At 47.3% G+C, this 25434-nt stretch overlaps 1 pseudogene; it reads left to right on the top strand.

Moving 5' to 3' along the window:
• The first annotated feature begins 20865 nt into the window (after window positions 1-20865).
• LOC139230676 (U2 spliceosomal RNA) lies at window positions 20866-21104 on the top strand (annotated as a pseudogene).
• The last annotated feature ends 4330 nt before the right edge of the window (window positions 21105-25434 follow it).

Raw genomic sequence — 25434 nt, 5'->3', positions numbered from 1 at the left:
TAATTGTTCTGCCATTTCCTTGTTCCCCATTATAAATTCTCCTGTTTCTGTCTGTCTTCAGTAATCTTTTTCCTTTTACGTACTTGTAGAAACTTTTGCAGTCGGTTTTTATGTTCCTTGCAAGTTTACCCTCATACTCTATTTTTCCCCTCTTATTCAATCTCTTGGTCCTTTTTTGCTGAATTGTAAACTGCTCCCAATCCTCAGGCTTGCTACTTTTTCTAGCAACTTTGTATAACTCCTCTTTGAATCTAATACTATCCTTAATTTCTTTTGTTAGCCATGGTTGAGCCACTATTCCTTTTGTGTTTTTACGCCAGAAAGGAATGTATAACTGTTGCAATTCATGCATTTGTTCCTTAAATGTTAGTCATTGCCTATCCACCGTCATGCCTTTTAATGAATCTTCCCAATCTATCATAGCCAATTAATTCCTCATACCTTCGTAGTTTCCTTTGTTTAGATTTAGGACCCTAGTTTCGGATTAGATTACTTCACTTTCTATCTTAATAAAGAATTCAATCATGTTATGGTCATTCTTCCCTAAAGGACCCCGCACAACAAGACTATTAATTAACCCCTTCTCATTACACAATAACTAGGGAGGTAGACAGGGAGGATGGTTGCAGTACCCAATGTAGGATAGCCTGTTCCCTAGTAGGCTCCTCAACATACTGATCTAAAAAAATATCTTGTGCACGCTCCAGGAATTAATCTGCCACAGTGTTATTACTAATTTGGTTTGGTCAGTCTATATGTAGATTAAAGTCACCTACGATTACTTTAGTACCCTTGTTACATGCATCTCTAATTTCCTGTTTGATGCCATCCCCTACTCTACCACTACTGTTTGGAGGCCTATAGACAACTTCCACCAATGTTTTCTACCCCATGGTGCTCCTTCGCTCCACGCAGACTGATTCTACATCTTGATTTTCTGAGCCAATATCCTTTCTCACTATTGCTCTGATTTCATCCTTTACTAACAATGCCACGCCACCCCCTCTTTCTTTTTGCCTGTCCTTCCTAAATATCGAATATCCTTGGATATTCAGTTCCCAACCCTGGTCACCTTGCAACCATGTCTCCGTAATTGCAACTATATCGTATCCGTTTACATCTATTTGCCCTGTTAATTCGTCTACCTTATTACAGATGCTTCGTGCATTCAGATACAATGCTTTTAGATTTGTCTTTTTAACATTATTAGACGTCTTAACATTATTTTGTACTATAGCTCTATTTGTCTTATTGCTATTTTTTCTTACCTAGACCCTATTTGTTAATACACTCTTTTGTTTGTATGCTCTGTCCCTTCCTGACATAATCTGGTTATCTTTACCACAATCACTTTCCTGCATTGCTTCCTTTTCTTTTCTCTTTAGAATTCTGGATTTCTCTCCACTGCGACCATCCTCCCTGTCTACCTCCCTAGTTATTCAGTTCGTTAGAACTCTGGTCCCAATATTGTTCAGGTGTAGTCCGTCCCCATGGAACAGCTCTCTTTTTCCTCGAGTATTGGTGCCAGTGCCCCACGAATCGAAACCTACTTCTCCCACCCTCTCTGAGCCACGCATTCATCTCCCTGATCCTATTGACCCTATGCCAATTTGCTCGTGGCCCAGGTATTAATGCAGAGATTATTACCTTTGTGGTTCTGCTTTTCAATTTAGTCCCTAGCTGTTCAAACTCTCTCAGCAGAACCTCTTTCTTAGTCCTATTTATGTCATTGGTGTACCACGACAACGGGATCCTTCCCCTCCCACTCCAAGTTCTTCTCCAGCCCGGAGGAGATGGCCTTTATCCTGACCAGGTAGGCAACACAGCCTTCGGGATGCATGCTCTCGGCTGCAAAGAACCGTTTCTATTTCCCCTAACGATACTGTCCCCTACTACAACCATTTGCCTCTTTACTCCCCCCACTTGAATGGCTTTCTGCACCATGGTGCCTTCGTCAGTCTGCTCGTCCACCCCGCTGTCTGCACACTTGTCCACAAGGGTTGCAAGAACCTCAAATCTAAGGGCCTCAGTGGGCACTGCAGGGGCGCTATTACCGGGGCATCACCCAATTTCACCTGACTTTCATTTACTGATAATGAGGTTGCTGTTCATTCCAGCTCTTAAAGGGGATGTTGTTTCAGGCAGCACCTGGTCAATCTCATAATTTCTTCAGTTGACTGAGATGCAAGGGAAGGGTGGGATGGCTGCTGCAAGCCATTATGCAAGGAGCACTTGTTTCAGCGGCCTGGCCTTGGAGACATTGGTAGGGGCAGTCGAGGGAAGGAGGGTGGTACTGTTCTCTGCATCTGGGAGAAGGCCTACTCCATAGGTTTTTAGGGCCATGTGGGCAGAGGTGGCTGCAGAGGTGTCGGGCAGCAAGGTGGTGGATAGAACCCCTACACAGTGTCGCAAGAAATTCAACGACCTCACTCGGGTGGTCAAAGTGAGTACGTGTATCCACAAGTCTTACATACCAGCCTCTGAGCCTTGGTCTGTGAACACTCTGCAAACCAGCTCTTAACCCAGCAGGCAACCACCAACCATCTGTGCCTCATTTCACGCCTTGCCTACATTCACAGCTATTTAACCAAGGCAGGCATATCTTACTCACACAGCTTCTTTTCTTTTGCAGGCAAAGATGGCACATAACAGGATGCAGCAGCAGACTGGAGGGGGAGAAACTGAACTGCGCAAACTTTCCGACCTGTAGGAGTGAGTACTGCGGCTCATTGGCCAGCAGATGGTGCACCCCGTGGCCGCTGGAGAGATCGAGCCCTTTGGAGGTAACAATGGTATCTTAATCCCCTCTTCTCATTCCACATCTCCCTGAACCAGAAGGCTTATCACTTTCCACCTCCTCATTTTGTCTGCCCTCCTTGCTCCATTCCTGCTCCCCCTGCCCTCACCTTAACGCGACTCTTGTGCCATTTATGTTTTCAGAGAATGAGCCAGCAGATGAGCAGCCTCTGGCTGAGTCACGAGGGAGAAGAACAGGGTGAGGAGAATGAGGGGAGAAGGAGGCAAGCCACTGCGTCACTGCTTCTCTCACCCGCAGGCACCAGCTCAGATACTGGCACTACGTGGTCATAAGAGGATAGTTTAAGGCACGGGTATGCACTGGGTGATGCAACCAGGGACTAGTGAGCTGCAGCATGGTCAAGGAAAAAGGGAAGCTCGGGAGCCATCTCCCTGGAGGGTGAGTTCGCACACGAGCTCTGCTGCACAGGACTCAAATGAGGACCTCGATGGGTGGGGAATTCACACAAAGGGTGATGGCCATGCACTCCAACATGGTAAAGGCAATGGCAAGGGTGCCCGAGAGCCTGTTGCAAGTGGTAAGGAGCGTGGAGGAGTCCGCCTCCCACAGTGCAGACAGCTCTGCGCACACCATGCAGCCCATCATTGTCAGTGTGCAGACGATGGTGAACTCCCAGAAAAACCGTGCGGATCCTGACCCCATGATGCATGTCATGGCCGATGTGGCAGCTTCCATTGTGGTACAGGCGGAAGCAACACAACATCTTGGTGCTGCAGAGAATCAATGGTTGCTTGCATGGATGCTCAGACTGCTCTCATGTAGTTGCAGCTTGGTGATGTCATGCAGTCTCAGCTGCATGTCATGCCAGCTCTGACTACTGTCATTGCTGCTGCGCCCACCACTGTCGATCACACAGTGTCACAGCAGCCCAGCAATATATGCACCATCAGATTGGTGGGGATGCTGAGTGCTGCCCTGGGGGAGTGGCACTGGCTCAGTGGAGCAGGAACCTGCTGTCCTCTCTTAGGATGACAGCATTCCTGATCCCACTACTGCCGCTCCGCCCTTGCACTTGTCCATGCCTGTCACCCAGCCAGCCCAGACTGACGCCGCCCAGACTGAGGTGATGCAGTCTGTCATTGGGCATTCCAGGCCCAGAGCTGGTCGAGGGTGTCCTACAAGGCCATCTGTAGTCTCTGGCCCTGACTCACATCAGCCTCTGCCCCTCAGTGAAATTGATGTAGGAGAACTGCTGACGAAATACCCTGGGAGGATAAGGTCTCCTGTTTCTACCTCTGTGGTGCCATCTTCCTCTGACAACATCTGATTCTCCCTGTTGTGCTGGATGTGCTTCTCTGTGCCTGTCCCTTTCCCTGTCCCTTTCCCTCTCCCTGTGCCTCTACATGTGGTGTGCTCTATGGGCCTCTCCATGGACCTCTCCCTGTGGTGTGTTCTATGGTCCTCTCCACGGGCCTCTCCCTGTGGTGTGCTCCATGGGCCTCTCCATGCGCCTCTCCATGGGCCTCTCCCTGTGGTGTGTTCTATGGGCCTCTCCATGGGCCTCTCCCTGTGGTATGCTCCATGGTCCTCTCCATGGCCCCCTCCCTGTGGTGTGTTCCATGGGCCTTTCCATGGGCCTCTCCCTGTGGTGTGCTCCATGGTCCTCTCCATGGGCCTCTCCCTGTGGTGTGCTCCATGGGCCTCTCCATGGGCCTCTCCATGGGCCTTTCCCTGTGGTGTGCTCCATGGTCCTCTCCATGGCCCTCTCCATGGGCCTCTCCATGGGCCTTTCCCTGTAGTGTGCTCCATGGTCCTCTCCATGGGCCTCTCCCTGTGGTGTGTTCCATGGGCCTCTCCAGAGGCCTCTCACTGTGCTGCTCCCTGTGCTACTCCCTCTCATAGTTGTAGTCTTTCTCCCTCCCTCTCCTGATGCCTTTCCCTCTGCAATTACTGGTGCCGTTGTCTTTGGCAAGACATCCTCTTATGGTGAATTGGAGCAGGCGGTTGACTGCCAGCACCGACCCCACGAAGTGACAGAAATGGTACAATGTCAAAAGTGCCCTGAGCTATTCAGGGGAAAAGGTAGGAGGCAGAACAATGGTTGAGCAAAATAATTGCTGAGATCTGTCCAGCAGCCACACTCACTAACTGTTGCAAACCAGAAATAGGTAATGGCCGACAAAAAAAAACGTTGTAAGCCTTTAAGTAGTGCTGGCGCAGCTGGTTCCCGACTGTAACTCAAGCTGTCGTTGTCATCGCCAGGTGGTAAGATCGCTTGCGCGGGGAAATTTCACGTCTGGGGTGGTAAGGGGGCGATGCGCATAGTAATGATGTCATCATCGTCTCCCGCTGCCGAGGAGGGCGCTCGTGCCAGGAGTGGGGCGCCACCTTGCAGCGCCTCCACAAAATCACTGCCCAATTCTGCGCCGATGGACTTTCTTGCAGTGCCCGGACGAAATCTATTTTGCACCCCATTAGCACCTCCCAGAAGCGATAATGGCCATAGATAAAAGGGGCAATAGAATATAAAAGTGTGGAAATTATGATGAACCTGTATAAAACACTGGTTCGGCCTCAATTGAAGTATTGTGTCCAAATCTGGACACCTCACTTTAGGAAGGATGTGAAGGCCTAGAGAGGGTGCAGAAAAGATTTACGAGAATTATTCCAGGGATGAGGGACTTCAGCTTTGTTGATAGGCTGGAGAAGCTGGGGTTGTTCTCCTTAGAGCAGAGAAGATTGAGAGGAGATTTGATAGAGGTGTTTAAATTCATGAGGGGTCTGGTCAGAATAGATAGAGAGAAACTTCCCATTGGCAGAAGGGTCGAGAACCAGAGGACACGGATTTAAGGTGATTGGCGGAAGAACCAAAGACGACGTAAGAAAAAACTTTGTTATGCATCGAGTGGTTAACTCCGAAATGATACTTTCTCCTGCTGGTTACTTCTGTGCAGCTATTAAAGCCTGAAATAAGTAGAACTGCCTGCAACTCCCTGCTGTTCAATGAAAAACATCTCTGAGTGCCTTTCAGTGATTTGGATTCTATACACGTTCATTAACTTTCAGCCAAACATCCAGCTGGTCCTGTGGCATTTCCGGACTGGAAAATCGGGAGATTTAGTCACAAACCTTCGAGAGAGAGAGCTGGACCGGATCTTGGCTGAGGCGGAGATCGCGTCATACAAGAGGCAAGTACCAGGTAAGATAGGTTATGCTCAACATGGTCACCAGGAATTTTCCAGGTTGTTTTTCCCTGATTGACCTTGGGTTTTTGATTTGGATTTTCGCCCCTTTTAGGGGTCATCTAGAATGTAGGGAGTCTCTTGTCATGATGCATAAGACATCAGAACTGAATTGGAGAGGCTAGATGAACCTTACCCTGTTGAATATATTTCACGGAATCATAGAATAGTTACAGCACAGAAGGAGGCCTTTCAGCCCAACGAGCCCATGCCAGGTCTCTGCAAGAGCACTTCAGCTAGTCCCACTCACCCACACTTTCACTGTAGCACTGCAGATATTTTTTTCCTTCAAGTACTTATCCAATTCCCTTTTGAAAGCAATGATTAAGTCTGCTTTCTCCACCCTTTCAGGCAGTGCATACCAAATTCTAACCACACGCTGAGTAAGAAAGTTTTTCCTCATGTTGATTTTGGTTCTTTTGCCAATCACCTTAAATCTGTATCCACTGGTTCTCGACCCTTCCGCCAATGGGACCAGTTTCTCCCTCTCTACTCTGTCCAGACCTCTCATGATTTTGATCACTCTATCAAATCTCCTCTCAATCTTCTCTGGTTCAAGGAGAATAACCTCAGCAGCTCGTGTATGTTCGTAAACGATAACGGACAGGAAAAGATACACTTGTCCATCCAAACTGTCCCATACAGTTATGAGTCATGCGCATCACCACCCCACCATGCCATTCTACCCTATCCAGAAGCCATGTGATCTCCTGGGAGAGGTGAAAATGCCAGTTAAAACCCAGGCCAGTATGGGAAGTAAAATCTGGAAAATTCCTCTCTAACCCACCTTAGGCGATCGAAATTGGTCCAGGAGATCACTCTGACCCTGACTAACATCACCAGGTACCCACCTCTTGTACGAGACGATCTCCACACCAGCCAGAAACAGGCCCAGCTCTCGCTTGAAGGAATTCAGTGAATCGGTGTCCAACGCATGAGCCGGCAGCCTGTTCCACAGGCCCACTATTCCCTGGGAATAGAACCACCTTCTAATATCTAACCTAGTCTTGGCCTTATTTGAAATTGTGACCCCTGGTCCTCCTTAACCTATTTCGTTGAAAGAAGCTGTCTACACAAGCACAATCTACTCCCTTCATCATTTCACGAACCTCGATCAAATCCTCCCAAAGTCTACACTTCTCTAAAGCATAGAGTCCCAGATATTTGAGCCAAACATGTTTGCTTTTGTTTTCTTTCTCTGGTCAATTTTCTTCCAGCTTCCCTCCCAACCAACCAGCCCCTTCATCCGAAAGGATTCTTTCCTGGGATATTGTTGCATGGAAACCACTTGTCTTGTGGTACCTTGTTCCAACTGGCCATTATTGCTACTCGAGCTCTTAACAGTGAATGTCGGTGGGCAGTGCATACCCAAGTTAAATGGGACAGTGAGTCACCACTGGCAGGGTGGGACCGGCTGGGACAGGCACTGGGCTATGGGAAAGCTATTGCTTGTAAGTCTTCTGCTCCCAGCAAAAACTCAGGTCAATGGATGAAGCATCCAGCCTAGATACACTGGGGCTGAAATTCAGCCTCCCGAAAAGGCCTGACGCCGGAAAGCGGCAGCTAAGCGACAGAGTCAAGTGGCTGCCAATATGGAGTCCAATGGCCGCCGCCAGCAAAATTCACCTTGGTGCTTTTTCCGGCGGTCCCCACTAAGTGCGTCATCAAAGAGTGCCCTGCCGGTCTCCCGCATCTCCACTGAAATTCAGTTACAAATATCTTCGGGCCGTCTTTTCAGTGTGTGTGACATGACTGTGCGGCGGCCATTCAAGAGGAGGGCCTGCACTGCTGTGACTGCCATGTTATTTTTTTTGTTGGCCGACTGCCAGGTCAGCTGGACAATTATGCCCCCGGGTTCGGGCGGTCCGCCAACAGGCAGCCTGGCACCCCCTCTTGGATGCTAGGCCGCTGGCCCGGCCGAAACCCTCCCTGGTGGCCCAGTGGACCGAACTAAAATAATCGCAGCAGCTCTACCCTTTAAGTGAAGGGGAGAGACGTGGTGATGCACAAGCATCATGATGTCATCAGCGCCATGCTGATGACTGATAGCAGCAGAGACTCCATCCTGCCTCCACTTCCGCCCCTCTAAAGTGTTCACCGCTGCACTTCTGCCCCCATTATGACCTACTTCCGGCCCGCTCCAAAAAAAAATGACAAAGAGCGAAATTTCGCATAGCGGTGAAAACACATCAGAAGCGGTAGGTGCGACCCGTTTCGGGCAACACTGAATTTCTACCCCACTCAGCTCTGACTGCTCCCTGTACTGAGGGAGCGTTGTACTGTCGGAGGTGCCGTCTTTCGGATGAGACGTCAAATCGAGGCCTCGTCAGCCCTCTCAGGTCGAAGTAAAAGATCCCATGGCACTATTTCAAAGAACTGCAGGGGAGTTATACCCGGTGCCCTGGACAATATTTATCCCTCAATCAACATCACTAAAATGGATGATTTGGTCATTATCACATTGCTGTTTGTGGGAACTTGCTGTGGACAAATTGATTGCTGCGTTTCCTATATTACATACTTCAGTTACGTTGATAGACTGGAGAAGCTGGGGCTGTTCTCCTTAGAGCAGAGAAGGTTGAAAGGAGATCTGATAGAGGTGTTCAAAATCATAAGGAGTCGAGACAGAGTAGATAGAGAGAAACTGTTCCCATTGGCAGAAGAATTGAGAACCAAAGGACACAAATTTAAGGTGATTGGCAGCAGAACCAAAGGTGACATAAGGACATTGTGCATGGAACATTGTGCAGCATTCTGCCGCTACCACCACTCTCAATCCTTTTAGCGCCCTAGGGGAAATGATAGCGATTGATTTAGCGCTCCACTTCCATCTCGGAGCACTAAAGCGGAAGATCCCGTCAGCTGCAAATCTTTTTCGTCCGGCGATACTTTTGCGCTGCAGCAAAAGTTATTGCCCCAAATTGGGCGCTACGCATTTTCTAGCCCTATGATTCCAAAATTGTATGATTATAACCGTGACTACACTTCAAAATTACTTCATTGGCTGTAAAGCGCTTTGGGCCATCCTGAGGTCATGAAAGGCGGTATATAAATGCAAGTTCTTTCATTCTTCCTTTCTGTATGTATGGTAATTCCATGCAGCTTAAATCTGCTCCGAAAGATTTAAGATCCATATGTCACCAAAGGTAAGCGAATAAAATAATCTGCTTCCCAACTAAATGCAAGTCTTTCTGTTCTGATGCAAAAAGAATGAAAACCAACAGGACCCTTTTCAAAATGTAACAAAGAATCCTGATTATTGCTCAGATGATCTCCTTTTCTGTCCAATTCTATTGCGTTCGATTTTATTTAAATAGCAAGCGCTGATGACATGTTTAGAGGATGCTGGGGAGGGTTTTGAGCCTGACAGAGAGAGGGAGTTGAATTAACATGCACATTTGATGCCGAATCATCACTGGACTTGTGACTATCTCAGTGAATGATAATGCAGCTCCATAACAGACTGACTCAATAACTCCCAGGAGCCAGCATGATAACATCAACATAAGCTGTCGGAACGAAAATCAATATGGGAGTGAGTTCAAATCCAGCCCGGACTGAAGGGTTGAAAGTCCCCTCTGGTTACATAGAATATGCAGCACAGAAACACTCTGGTCAATGGATGAGGCATCCAACCTAGATACACTCAGCTTTGACTACCCCCTGTACTGAGGGTGTCGCTGCACTGTCAGAGGTCCACTCTTTCAGATGAGATGTTAAACCGAGGCCCCTTCAGCCCTCTCATTCGGCCCAACTGGTCTATGCCAGTGTCTATGCTCCGCGAGAGCCTCCTCCCATCCCCGTCTTCATCTCACCCCATCAACATATCCCTTTATGTCTATCCTTTCTCTCTCATGTGTTCCTCTAGCTTCCCTTTAAATGCATCTATGCTATTTGCCTCAACTATTGTAATGTCTACCGGTATGCTCGTGGCCTTCCGTGAGAGGTGGGCACCAGAGGGAATCACCCCTGGCAACCAAATTTTAATTTGATCCTTTTAATGTCAAAAGTTTATTATTGTTTCAACTTAAAATAGTTGTAATGGCTGAGCTTCTGCCCTTTGATACGCAATCACTCATGGGCACAGGGCAGGATGGATGTTTCTTTCCCTCCTCCCAACTCCTTTGTGATGTTAGTTTTGGAGTGCATCTGCGGAGGGTCGTGAGGGGGGCGACGGATTTGGCCAGGTGTAGGGGGGGGGGGGTGGTGGTATGGTTTTGTAGGCGCTCCCATAAACCTGGAAGATATGCCCGAAATACCGATGTCTGTAGAAAGTAGCTGTCGGTGCCATCCTGGGCCCACTAAGGGCAAATGGAAAGGCAATCGATCCCAGTTACTAGAGGCGCCTCAAATATCTTCACCCTCAGGGCAAAAAGGAATGGAGAGTGAGTAGGAAATGGAGGGGTTGGAGTGGAAATGCGGTGTCAAAGAGAAGGACCTTTAAGATTTTCCATTTTGGGACGAGCTCAGGATGTCCTAAAGCGCTTTACAGCCAATGAAGTACTTTTGAAATGTAGTCACCGTTACAGGAAACGCAGCAACCAATTTTGTGCATAGCAAGGTGCCACAAACAACAATTGATTAAGGACCTGACAATCTGGTTATCTGATTAACATTCCGGAGGTTCTGCTGTGGAAAGTGGCATGGTCAGAGCAGTTATGACAGATTCGGAGAAACTTGGAGAAGAGAATGGAGTCCTTCCAGAAAGCGGGTGGGAAGAAGTATAATGAAGGCAGCTGTGAGAGTCAATGGCCTTATAATAGAAACCACTTGGCACCTGGGAATCCCTGGCCCAAGACCGGCCAAAGTGGAGGAAGAGCATCCAGGAAAGCGCTGAGCACCTCAAGTCTCGTCACCGAGAGAATGCAGAAATCAAGCGCAGACAACAGAAGCAGCGTGCGGCAAACCAGACTCCCCATCCACCCTTTCCTTCAACTACTGCTACAGAGACTGTAATTCCCGCATTGGACTGTACAGCCATCTGAGAGCTCACTTTTAGAGTGGAAGCAAGTCTTCCTCGATTTCGAGCGACTGCCCATGAGTAGAAACCAGTGAACAGTCTATGCCCAGAGATAGAGCTGGAGAAATCGAGGAAGGGGAGGGAAGAGTCAGCAATGGAACAGGTAAAGATAAACAAGGAGTGGAAGTTAGAAACAAAATGAATGAAATTCCGCAGCTCAGGGCCAGAATAGTAAGCGTCACCGATGCAGTCATTTATGTACTCGGAACAAGAGGTCAGGAAGGGAAACAAAGAATGTTCGACATATACCACAACAAGACAAGCATAGCTTGGACCCATGTGCATTCTCATAGCAAAACATTTTCTTTAAAGAAAGTCAGTAGAGTCGAAGGAAGTGTTCTCTGCGTTGGATTCGTATTCTTGTCGCCAGTTATTGTGTTCCTAACACAGATGAGGCTGCACACAGGGAGGTTAAAGTAACAGTGACCTCAGTCTTTAATAAGACACTCCAGAGTGAGGAACAGGCCTTAGGGGCCGGCTTCTATACAGTGCTCCCAAGGAATCCCAGCATCCGGGGATCATCAGGGGATGAGCTCCTTGGTGGAAAAACATGGGAGTGCATGCTTTACAGATAAACAACAGAATCTGTATGGGTGGAGCTGCGGAATACCAAAAGGAAGAAAACGCTAGTGGGAGTTGTGTACAGACCACCAAACAGTAGTAGTGAGGTTGGGGACAGCATCAAACAAGTAATAAGGGATGTGTGCAATAAAGGTACAGCAGTTATCATGGGCGACTTTAATCTACATATTGATTGGGCTAACCAAACTGGTAGCAATGAGGTGGAGGAGGATTTCCTGGAGTGTATTAGGGATGGTTTTCTAGACCAATATGTCGGGGAGCCAGCTAGAGAGCTGGCCATCCTAGACTGGGTGATGTGTAATGAGAAGGGACTAATTAGCAATCTTGTTGTGCGAGGTCCCTTGGGGAAGAGTGACCATAATATGATAGAATTCTTTATTAAGATGGAGAGTGACACAGTTAATTCGGAAACTAGGGTCCTGAACTTAAGGAAAGGTAACTTCGACAGTATGAGGCGTAAATTGGCTAGAATAGACTGGCAAAGGATACTTAAAGGGTTGACGGTGGATAAGCAATGGCATACATTTAAAGATCACATGGATGAACTTCAGCAATTGTACATCCCTGTCTGGAGTAAAAATAAAACGGGGAAGGTGGCTCAACCATGGCTAACAAGGGAAATGAAGGATAGTGTTAAAGCCAAGGAAGAGGCATATATTTGGCTAGAAAAAGCAGCAAACCTGAGGACTGGGAGAAATTCAGAATTCAACAGAGGAAGAATAAGGGTTTAATTAAGAGGGGGAAAATAGAGTATGAGAGAAAGCTTGCAGGGAACATAAAAACTGACTGCAATAGCTTCTATAAATATGTGAAGAGAAAAAGATTAGTGAAGACAAACGTCGGTCCCTTGCAGTTGGATTCAGGTGAATTTATAATGGGGAACAAAGAAATGGCAGACCAATTGAACAAATACTTCGGTTCTGTCTTCACGAAGGAAGACACAAATAACCTTCCGAATGTACTCGGGGACAGTAGGCCTAGTGAGAAGGAGGAACTGAAGGATATCCTTATTAGGCGGGAAATTGTGTTAGGGAAAATGATGGGATTGAAGGCCGATAAATCCTGATAGTCTGCATCCCAGAGTACTTAAGGAGGTGACCCGAGAAATAGTGGATGCATTGGTGATCATTTTCCAACAGTCTATCGACTTTGGATCAGTTCCTATGGACTGGGGGTAGCTAATGTAACACCACTTTTTAAAAAAGGAGGGAGAAAGTAAACGGGTAATTATAGACCGGTTAGCCTGACATCAGTAGTGTGGAAAATGTTGGAATCAATCATTAAAGATGAAATAGCAGTGCATTTGGAAAGCAGTGACAGGATTGGACCAAGTCAGCATGGAATTATGAAGGGGAAATCATGCTTGATGAATCTTCTGGAATTTTTTGAGGATGTAACTAGCAGAGTGGACAAGAGAGAACCAGTGGATGTGGTGTATTTAGACTTTCAAAAGGCTTTTGATAAGTTCCCGCACAAGAGATCGGTGTGCAAAATCAAAGTGCATGGTATTGGGGGTAATGTACTGACGTGGATAGAGAACTGGTTGGCAGACAGGAAGCAGAGAGTCGGGATAAACGGATCCTTTTCAGAATGGCAGGCAGTGACTAGTGGAGTGCCGTAGGGCTCAGTGCTGGGACCCCAGCTCTTTACAATATACATTAATGATTTAGATGAAGGAATTGAGTGTAATATCTCCAAGTTTGCGGATGACACTAAACTGAGTGGTAGTGTAAGCTGTGAGGAGAACGCTAAGAGGCTGCAGGGTGACTTGGACAGGTTAGGTGAGTGGGCAAATGCATGGCAGATGCAGTATAATGTGGATAAATGTGAGGTTATCCATTTTGGGGGCAAAAACACGAAGGCAGAATATTATCTGAATGGCGGCAGATTAGGAAAATGGAAGGTGCAACGAGACCTGGGTGTCATGGTTCATCAGACACTGAAAGTGGGCATGCAGGTACAGCAGGCGGCGAAGAAGGCAAGTGGTATGTTGGCCTTCATAACTAGGGGATTTGAGTATAGGAACAGGGAGGTCTTACTGCAGTTGTACAGGGCCTTAGTGAGGCCTCACCTGAATATTGTGTTCAGTTTTGGTCTCCTAATCTGAGGAAGGACGTTCTTGCTATTGAGGGAGTGCAGCGAAGGTTCACCAGACTAATTCCCGGGATGGCAGGTCTGTCATATGAGGAGAGACTGGATCAATTGGGCCTTTATTCACTGAAGTTTAGAAGGATGAGAGGGGATCTCATAGAGACATATAAGATTCTGACGGGACTGGACAGGTTAGATGCGGGAAGAATGTTCCCGATGTTGGGGAAGTCCAGAACCAGGGGACATAGTCTTAGGATAAGGGGTAGGCCATTTAGGACTGAGATGAGGAGAAACTTCTTCACCCAGAGAGTTGTTAACCTATGGAATTCCCTGCCGCAGAGAGTTGTTGATGCCAGTTCATTGGATATATTCAAGAGGAAGTTAGATATGGCCCTTACGGCTAAGGGGATCAAGGGGTATGGAGAGAAAGCAGGAAAGGGGTACTGAGGGAATGATCAGCCATGACCTTATTGAATGCGGGTGCAGGCTCGAAGGTCCAAATGGCCTACTCCTGTACCTATTTTCGATGTTTCTATGTTTCTAACCTTTGACTCCCCTATAGTTGAAGAATCTGTTGTTCTCAGCCGTGAATATATTCAATGATTCAGCTTCAACAGCTGTCTGGGTTAGAGAATTCCAAAGATTCACGACCATCTGAGAGAAGAAATTCCTCCTGATCTCCTCCTTAAATGGACGACCCCTAATTCTGAAACTATGCCCCCCCGAGTTCTAGATTCCCCACACGTGGGGAAACATTCTCTCAGCATCTACCCTATCAAGCCTCCTCAAAATTTTATTTGTTTCAATAAGATCACCTCTCAGTCTTCTAAACTCTAATGAGTACAAGACCAACCTGCTCAACCCCTTCATCCCAGGAATCAACCTAGTGAACGTTCTCTGAACTGCCTCCAATGCAAGTTATCCCTCTTTACATAAGGAGACCAAAACTGTACACAGTTCCCTCATCTCCACACCACGCTCTCCATTGGGAGGGTGCAGCACGGCACACCGACACGATAATTCCTCCTCACTCTCTGCCGTACATCAGACGGTAAGCGTGAGCTTCCTACCTTGGAGACAGTGGGGGCAATGCTCTGAGCTCGTGTTCCTGGCAGAGGGCTTCGCCCGCTGGGGAGGGCAAACTCGGACAGTGACCCTGCTGAGTGCTGCAGCAGGCTGTTGACCTTGGCGAGGCAGCTGCTCCTGAGCCAAGTATTGCTGGGTACCAACTAGGAACAGAGGGACCCCGGCCAGCTCCCCTCCATCTCAGCTCCAATGCACCAATTAATAGGGTTACGGTGGTCTAATTGTTATGTTACTGGACTAGTAATGCAGCGGCCTGGACGAATGATAGGAACATAAGAACATAAGAAATAGGAGCAGGAGTAGGCCATACGGCCCCTCGAGCCTGCTCCACCATTCAATAAGATCATGGCTAATCTGATCATGGACTCAGCTCTAATTCCCTACCTGCTCCCCATAACCCCTTATCCCCTTATCATTTAAGAAACTGTCTATTTCTGTCTTAAATTTATTCAATGTCCCAGCTTCCACAGCTCTCTGAGGCAGCGAATTCCACAGATTTACAATCCTCTGAGAGAAGAAATTCCTCCTCATCTCTGTTTTAAATGGGTGGCCCCTTATTCTAAGATCATGCCCTCTAGTTTTAGTCTCCCCCATCAGTGGAAACATCCTCTCTACATCCACCTTGTCAAGCTCCTTCATAATCTCATACATTTCGATAAGATCACCTCTCATTCTTCTGAATTCCAATGAGTAGAGGCCCAACCTACTTAACCTTTCCTCATAAGTCAACCCCCTCATCTCCGGAATCAACCTAGTGTACCTTCTCTGAACTGCCTCCAAAGCAATTATAACCTTTTGTAAATATGGAAACCAAAACTGCAAGCAGTATTTCAGATGTGTCCTCACCAATACTTGCTGTACCTGCATGCTATCCTTGTGTGTTTCATGCACAAGTACCCCCAGGTCCCGCTGTACTGCAGCACTTTGCAATCTTTCTCCATTTAAATAATAACTTGCTCTTTGATTTTTTTTCTGCCGAAGTGCATAACCTCACACTTTCCAACATTATACTCCATCTGCCAAATGTTTGCCCACTCACTTAACCTGCCTATGTCCTTTGCAGATTTTTTGTGTCTTCCTCACACATTGCTTTTCCTCCCATCTTTGTATCATCAGCAAACTTGGCTACGTTACATTCAGTCCCTTCTTCCAAGTCGTTAATATAGATTGTAAATAGTTCGGGTCCCAGCACTGATCCTTGTGGCACCCCACTAGTTACTGGTTGCCAACCAGAGAATGAACCATTTATCAGACTTTCTGTTTTCCATTAGTTAGCCAATCCTCTATCCATGCTAATCTATTACCCCAACCCCGTGAACTTTTATCTCATGCAGTAACCTTTGGGATTTGAACCCATGATCTGGAGACATGGGTTCAAATCCCACCACGGCAGCTGTGGAATTTAAATTAAATAATTAAATAAATCTGGAATAAAAGGCTAGTATCAGTAATGGTGACCCATGAAACTACCAGATTGTCGTTAAAAACCCATCTGGTTCACTAATGTCTTTTAGGGAAGGAAATCTGCCGTCTTTACCTGGTGTGGCCTATATGTGACTCCAGACCCACAGCAATGTGGTTGACTCTTAACTGTCCTCAAGAAGGAGGCTCACCTTCTCAATGGCAATTAGAGATGGGCAATAAATCCCGGGCTGCCAGCGATGCTCACATCTCATGAATGAATTAAAAAGAAAATTCTGGCTGTTTCTCGCACAGTGAGAAACAGAGTGACAGAAAATTATGGATTTTAACTCCACTCTAAAAAAAGAAGAGGCTCACAGAATTCCTTCATGAATTAAAGATAGATCTCTCACTTCGAATTACTCATCACTCGTGATCTCAAGGGCTCTACTGTTGTTACCAAGTCTCCGTTCCTGATAACTAGGGGAGGCGTGAACCCGAGTGTGGGCTGCGTGCTAGATTTATATCATGAGTGAGCTCACAGCTTATCCGAGGAGTTCCCAAATCACACCTAGTGGTGTTGGTTGAGGTGGTACTTATTTTTCTGAATTTACTTTTGGGCGATGCTGGAAAATAACCCATACCTGAATGCCCAGAGAAGATCGTGGTGGATCATCTCCTGGAACCTCCACAGTCCTTGATGGTGCTCTTTTATGAGCGTGTTTTCTAATGATTTACTTATCACTCAGTGGTCTGATGGACTACTTCAGAGGCCATTGACTCAACTTTTATGTTCTCCCTTGAGTTTAGTATGTTGAGGGGTCTTTAGAATAATAACAGGTTTGATCGGGTAGATACATAGAAACGATTTCCTCTGGTGGGGAAATACAGAACAGGTGGGCACAATCTTAAAATTAGAGTTAGGCCATTCAGGGGTGAAGTCAGGAAGCACTTTTTCAACACAAAAGGCTAGTGGAAATCTGGCACTCACTCCCAAGAGGCTGTAGATGCTGGGACAATTGGAGCTTTCAAGACTGAGATGGATAGAATTTTGTTGGGTAAGGGTATCAGGGGATATGGAGCAAACGCAGGTAAATGGAGTTGAGGTACAGATCAGCCAAGATCTAACTGAATGACGGAACAGGCTTGAGGAGCTGAGTGGCCTTACTCCTGTTTCTAACCACAGAGTGTGAGAATGCAGTCATGTGTACGCCCAGACCTGATGATCATTAGTGAACCAGTTGGGTTTTTCTAGCCCCCCCCCCCGTGTGGTCATTTTCCCTGCTACCAGCCCAGATTTGTTGAATTCACACGTGGTGTATGATCTACTGCAAATCTTAACCAGGGTTGCACCGGATAATTGCAACCGCGGTCGGATCATTTGGAGCGCATGATAAGTCTTGTTCTTGGTTATGGTCATGTAATGGATGATTGATGCCAGTGCAAAATGCCACCATTTGGTGACTTTCTGATGATCGTGCAGAGTGCTGACAGGAGGAGGCGCTGCTTTCACACAATGGAGTGACATGGTGCGTGGTGCAAGTGGGAGGGGTGGCTTGTCCTTGTTATGTGGTGATGAACAGCTGAAGGGACACAACTGTAATGGCACAGCTGTAGGGGGAAAATTAGGGGACACAACTGTAGGGGACACAGTTGTAGCGGACACAACTGTAGGAGGCACAGCTGTAGAGGACATAGCTGTAGGGGACACAGCTGTAGAGGACATAGCTGTAGGGGACACAACTGTAGGGGGCACAGCAGTAGGGGACACAGCTGTAGGGGGAAAACTAGGGAACACAACTAGAGGACACAGCTGCAGGGGACACAACTGCAGGGGGCACAGCTGTAGGGAGCACAACTGTAGGGGGCACAGCTGTAGGGGGGGCATTGTAGGGGATACAGCTGTAGGGGACAGAACTGTAGGGGGCGCATCTTTAATGGGACAACTGTAGAGGTCACAGCTGTAGGGGACATAGCTGTAGGGGGCACAACTGTAGGGGGAACAATTCTAGGGGGGGCACAACTTTGGGGGAAAACTGTAGGGGACACAGCTGTAGGAGGCACAGCTGTGGGAGCTTAGCTGTTCTATAAATGAAACGCAGTTTACTAACTCGGCGGGTAGGATTTAATTGATACTATGACATTGCTGCTGATGAGGTCGCACTCTTTGCTGATGATGTTGCAATGAAGCTGCTGGCACTGCATGTACGGTGTAAATGAGGAGTAACAGTGTGTGCATCTCGTGATTCCCCACACAACGGCTACCTGGAGTCACTGCAGGGCATACGGGAGGCTGAAAATTTCCTGGAGCGCACGTCACAGGTGATGGTCACCCCGCAACTACAGAGAGTTCAGGAGGATAGTAAATGGATGGCCATCCGGCAGGGTCAGAAGATGCCGGCAGTGCAAGATTCCTTTGGGAATGTGACACTCTCAAACAGGTTTTTAGTGTTGAGTACCGGTGAGGGTGGCGACGCCGCGGGAGTCGAGAACACATCCACGGCACTGTGGGACAAATGACTGCACAGGAGCAGGGAGCACAGCTAAGTGTAGAAATACAGTGGTCATAGGGGATTCGATAGTCAGTGGAATAGACAGGTGTTACTGCAACCACCAACGCGAGTTCCTCAGGGTGTGTTGTATCCCTGGTGCCAGGGTAAAGGACATCACTGAGAGGGTGCAGTTCATTTTGAGGGTGGAAGGGGAATAGCTAGAAGTCGTGGTCCATGTGGCAACCAACAACATCAAAAGGAAAAGGGTAGAGGTCCTGTAGTCATCATTTCAGGAGCTTGAAAAGAAATTAAAGAGCAGAACCTCAAAGGTAGTAATCTCTGGATTACTCCCAGTGACACGTGCTAGTGAGTATAGGAATAGTAAGATAAAACAAGTTAACGTATGGCTGGAGAAATAGTGCAGGAGGGGGGACTTCAGATTCCTGGAGAATTAGGACCAGTTCTGTGGTAGAAGGTGGACGGAGCTGGGACCAATTTCCTCGTGAGAAGGTTATCTAGCGTTGTGGGGGAAGATTTAAACTAATTTGGCAGGAGGATGGGCACCAGTATGAAACATTAGAGAGGAAAAACAATGTGCACACAGGACTGGGAGAGGCAAATAACACCAGAGTAAAAAGTAGTTCAGAAATAGGAGGGATCAAACAAGGGCCAAATGTGAGGCAGTCTAAGATGGTTGATCGTCTCGGTGCAAATGCTGGTGTTGGTGAGTCATTTGTTGGGCCTTCGCTGGGCTGCTGCGCAACTGGCCTTGCTGGACTGCTGGGGGTGGTGAGTCTTGCTTGGGCTGCTGCGGGTGATGGGTTCTGCTTTGCGGTCAACAGCCGGGTCGGTTGCCACTTGTGTGTGTGTGTTGGAGGGGCGAAAAAGGTAGAGTCGATTGTGGATTGTTCAGGATAGTCCATAAATCTGAGTTTGGTTTGGTCCAAGTGTTTTCTGCAGGTGAGTCCATTTGCGAGTTTGACTACAAACACCCATCTCCCGTCTTTGGCCAAAACAGTGCCAGCAATCCACTTGGGATCTTGTCCATAGTTCAACACAAATACAGGATCATTTACTTCAATTTTACGTGACACATTTGTGCGATCATGATATGTATTCTGTTGAAGCTGCCTGCTCTCTACTTGTTCATGTAGATTAGGGTGGACTAACGAGAGCCTTGTCTTAAGTGCCCTTTTCATGAGCAGTTCAGTGGGAGGGACCCCGGTGAACGAGTGGGGTCTTGTGCGGTAACTAAGCAGGACTCGGGATAAGCAAGTCTGCAGTGAGCCTTCAGTTACCCTTTTCAAGCTCTGCTTGATTGTTTGAACTGCTCGTTTTGCCTGACCATTGGACGCTGGCTTAAACGGGGCAGACGTGACATGTTTGACCCCATTGCGGGTTATGAATTCCTTGAATTCAGCACTGGTAAAGCACTGCCCATTGTCACTTACAAGGACATCAGGCAGGCTGTGCGTGGCAAACATGGCCCTTAGGCTTTCAATGGTGGCAGCGGACATGCTTGCCGACATTATTACACATTCAATCCACTTTGAGTATGCATCTACAACCACTAGGAACATTTTTCCCAAGAATGGGCCTACATAGTCGACATGAACTCTAGACCACGGTTTGGAGGGCCAAGACCATAAACTTAGTGGCGCCTCCCTGGATGCATTGCTTAACTGGGAACATGCATTACATTTGTGCACACAGGACTCTAAGTCTGCATCGATACCGGGCCACCACACGAGGGATCTGACTATCGCTTTCATCATTACAATTCCTGGGTGGGTACTGTGGAGATCACGAATGAAAGTGTCCCTGCCCTTTTTTTAGCACAACTACCCAATTACCTCATAGGAGGCAGTCTGCCTGCAAAGTCATTTCATCTTTGCGCTGCTTGTACGGCTTTATTTCATCCTGCATCTCTAATGGGACACGAGACCAACTTCCGTGGAGCACACAGTTTTTTTTACTAAGGACAGTAAGGGGTCCTGGCTCATCCAGGTTCTAATCTGTCAGACGATAACAGGTGATTACTCACTCTCGAATGCTTCCATTACCATAACTAAATCTGCAGGCTGTGCCATCTCCACCCTGGTGGTGGGCAATGGTAGCCTACTGAGAGCACTGGCACAGTTTTCTGTGTCTGACCTGTGGCGGATGGTGTAGTTGTATGCGGACAACGTGAGTATCGCTTCTCGGCCTTTTGGCTAAGATCATGCGTAACTGACCTGACAGGGGAGTAACCACCATAACCCCAGGGTGGTTCTCCCTGGATCAGGAAGGTATATGCTTGCTTTTTTGGAAATAGGAGGTGGGTGGGGTGGCTTGACCCATCCACCTCCACGGAGGTGTGTGGGGGACCTGACCCATCCACCTCCATGGCACGAACCTGGTATTGCAGTACTTCCAGGAACGGTGCAGTGGCTCTAGGCCTTTTGGCTAAGAGCATTGGTGCAGAGTGATCCTTGACGTGTGCAAGGTGACCTCTGGCGTTTGTGATTTGACAAAGAATTGGAACGATTGGCTACGAATTTCAAAAAAAAAAACGTGAGTACCCATCTCTGGATGCGAGCCGATGCATTCGTATTTATCCCCTTATTTTCAGAAAAGAGGGATATAAGCGGCTTATGGTCGGTTTCCAATTGAGCCCGAACAGATATTGATGCATTTTCTTTATCCCGTGAACACACGCTAACGTTTATTTTACGATGATACTGTAGGCCCTCTTGGCCTTAGACAGACTTCCGAATGCATAAGCAATCGGTTGCAATTGTCCAAATTCATTAACTTGTTGCATGAAATACACACCCGACCCCGTACGACGACGCATCGCATGCTAGTACCAAACGTTTATATGGATCGTACAACCACAACACAAGCAATTTGTTTGAACATAACAGCTTTCTAGCTTTCTCAAAGGCATTTTCTTGGCTTTTACCCCACACCCATTCATCTCCTTTACGCAATAAAGAGTGCAGGGGTTCTAACACTGTGCTAAGACCCAGTGAGAAGTTACCAAAATAGTTCAGGAGTCCGAGAAACGACCGCAGCTCCGTCATGTTCTGTGGTCTCGGTGCGTTCTCGATTGTCTCCGTCTTCGAATCGGTGGGCCTGATGCCGTCCGCTGCGATTCTTCTCCCCAGGAACTCCACTTCAGGTGCCATGAAAACGCACTTCGAACGTTTTAGCCTGAGCCCCACACGATTTAAGCTGACTAAGCACCTCCTCCAGGCTCTGCAGGTGCTCGACGGTGTCCCGACCTGTAACCAAGATGTCATCCTGGAAGACCACGGTGCGCGAGACCGACTTCAGCAAGCTTTCCATGTTCCTCTGGAATATGGCCGCGGCTGATCGAATCCCAACGGGCATCTGTTGTAAACAAAAAGACCTTTGTGCGTGTTGATGCAGGTGAGGCCTTTCGAAGATTCCTCTAGCTCCTGCGTCATGTAGGCCAAGGTTAAATCCAGCTTCGTGAACTGACTGCAAAAGCTTCTTTAGATATGTGAAGAGAAAAAGATTAGTGAAAACAAATATAGGTCCCTTGCAGTCAGATCCAGGTGAATTTATAATGGGGAACAAAGAAATGGTGGACCAGTTAAACAAATACTTTGGTTCTGTCTTCACGAAGGAAGACACAAATAACCTTCCGGAAATACTAGGGGACCGAGTGTCTAGTGAGCAGGAGGAACTGAAGGAAATCTTTATTAGGCGGGAAATTTTGTTGGGGAAATTGATGGGATTGAAGGCCGATAAATCCCTGGGGTCTGATGGTCTGCATCCCAGAATACTTAAGGAAGTGGCCCTAGAAATAGTGGATGCATTGGTGATCATTTTCCAACAGTCTATCGACTCTGGATCAGTTCCTATGGACTGGAGGGTAGCTAATGTAACACCAATTTTTAAGAAAGGAGGGAGAGAGAAAACGGGTAATTATAGACTGGTTAGCCTGACATCGGTAGTGGGGAAAATGTTGGAATCAATTATTAAAGTTGAAATAGCAGCACATTTGGAAAGCAGTGACAGGATCGGTCCAAGCCAGCATGGATTTATGAAGGAGAAATCATGCTTGACAAATCTAGAATTTTTTGAGGATTTAACTGGTAGAGTGGACAAGGGAGAACCAGTGGATGTGGTGTATTTGGACTTTCAAAAGGCTTTTGACAAGGTCTCGCACAAGAGATTGGTGTGAAAAATTAAAGCACATGTTATTGGGGGTAGTGTACTGACGTAGATAGAGAACTGGTTGGCAGACAGGAAGCAGAGAGTCGGGATAAACGGGTCCTTTTCAGAATGGCAGGCAGTGACTAGTCGGGTGCCGCAGGGCTCAGTGCTGAGACCCTAGATATTTACAATATACATTAATGATTTGGATGAGGGAATTGAGTGTAATATCTCCAAGTTTGCAGATGACACTAAACTGGGTGGCAGTGTGAGCTGCGAGGAGGACGCTAAAAGTCTGCAGGGTGACTTGGACAGGTTAGGTGAATGGGCAAATACGTGGCAGATGCAGTATAATGTGGATAAATGTAAGGTTATCCACTTTGGTGGCAAAAACATGACGGCAGAATATCTGAATGGTGGCAGATTAGGAAAAGGGGAGGTGCAATGAGACCTGGGTGTCATAGAAACATAGAAAATAGGTGCAGGAGTAGGCCATTCGGCCCTTCGAGCCTGCACCGCCATTCAATGAGTTCATGGCTGAACATGCAACTTCAGTACCCCATTCCTGCTTTCTTGCCATACCCCTTGATCCCCCTAATAGTAAGGACTACATCTAACTCCTTTTTGAATATATTTAGTGAATTGGCCTCAGAAACTTTCTGTGGTCGAGAATTCCACAGGTTCACCACTCACTGGGCGAAGAAGTTTTTCCTCATCTCGGTCCTAAATGGCTTACCCCTTATCCTTAGACTTACCCCTTATCCATGATACATCAGTCATTGAAAGTTGGCATGCAGGTACAGCAGGCGGTGAAGAAGGCAAAGGTATGTTGGCCTTCATAGGGATTTGAGTATAGGAGCAGGGAGGTCTTACTGCAGCTGTACAGAGCCTTAGTGAGGCCTCACCTGGAATATTGTGTTCAGATTTGGTCTTCTAATCTGAGGAAGGATGTTCTTGCTATTGAGGGAGTGCAGCGAAGGTTCACCAGACTGATTCCCAAGATGGCAGGACTGACATATGAGGAGAGACTGGATCGACTGGGCCTGTGTTCACTGGAGTTTAGAAGGATGAAAGGGGATCTCATAGAAACATATAAACTTCTGACGGGATTGGACAGGTTAGATGCAGGAAGAATGTTTCCGATGTTGGGGAAGTCCAGAACCAGGGGACATAATCGAAGGATAAGGGGTAAACCATTTAGGACTGAGATGAGGAGAAACATCTTCACTCAGAGTTATTAACCTGTGGAATTCCCCACCGCAGAGAGTTGTTGATACCAGTTCATTGGATATATTCAAGAGGGATTTAGATATGGCCCTTATGGCTAAAGGGATCAAGGGGTATGAAGAGAAAGCGGGAAAGGGGTACTGAGGTGAATGATCAGCCATGATCTCATTGAATGGTGGTGCAGGCTCGAAGGGCTGAATGCACCTATTTTCTATGTTTTCCCTCTCGCCAGCGTCGCAAATAGGTTGTCTGCCTTTGGTAGTGGGTATTGATCCTGTAGTGAGAAATGATTGATAGTTACTTTGTAATCACCACAGATTCTGACGGTGCCGTCTCCCTTAAGGACTGGAACAATTGGACTGGCCCACTCATTGAATTCGATCGGCGAAAGGGGATGCCCTCTCATTGCAACCTGTCCAGCTCGATCTCCACCCTCTCTCTCATCATGTAAGGTATCGCTCTCGCCTTGTGATGGATGGGTCGCACCCGCGGAATCAAATGGATCTGCACTTTTGCTCCTTGGAACTTCCCAATGCCTGGTTTGAACAGCGAGGGGAACTTGATTTTTATGAGGCCATACGTTGGTGCCCCGCAAACGGTAAGGAGGATCGCCCTACATTTGGCAGCTTTCCCTTCTCCTTCCAGCTCATTGGCCACGAAGTATTGGTCAAGTTGTTCCACGAAGGTTTCCCAATCATCTCCCTCCAAAAATTTCTCCAGGATGCCCACAGTTCTCTGCATTGTTGCGTTGGGGTTCGTCATCTGTATCTCGTCATCAGTTGTTATGTCTTGGATAAAGAATCAGAATAGATACTGCAAGCTCAAAGTAAGTGTGACCTTAGTCCTTTATTACAGATCTCAGATGCCTCTCCAGCCTGTGAGGCCTCCTTATATACAAGTGCTCCCAAGGGATTGTAGAATCCCTTGGCATTCCAGGGGTTAAGCCCTCTGGTAGTTAGACATGGTAATTAGAGGTTTACATACATAACAGTAAGAATTTCAAGGGCATTCGATGGGCAGAAGTGGGGCAAATCACCCAACTCTCCGCTGGCAGAGGCTCTTTACCTTCGGATGCGTGCGATCTGACAAGAGGATTCTTGACAGATTGCAAGTTCCGGATTTAGGCGCATGCGCTTCGCATGCCTTATCCTGAAACTTGCGGAGCGCCTACGGGTGCGTGCGCACCTCGTACGTGCCTATATGGGCCGCGAATTCAGGGCCATTGTGGGATACAGTACATGAGTAATTTGAGACATGACATGTGGTAAGTGTAGCATTCTTGGGAGGGTTAGGTGACTTTGGACAAGAAATTGGCCTGGGTTTGTGCCTTCCATTAGCACCTCTGTGGGGCACTAATGGGTGCTAAGG

This window comes from Pristiophorus japonicus, chromosome 19, assembly GCF_044704955.1.
Source record: "Pristiophorus japonicus isolate sPriJap1 chromosome 19, sPriJap1.hap1, whole genome shotgun sequence".
Classification (NCBI taxonomy): domain Eukaryota; kingdom Metazoa; phylum Chordata; class Chondrichthyes; family Pristiophoridae; genus Pristiophorus; species Pristiophorus japonicus.
This window is presented reverse-complemented; position numbering and strand designations above follow the sequence as displayed.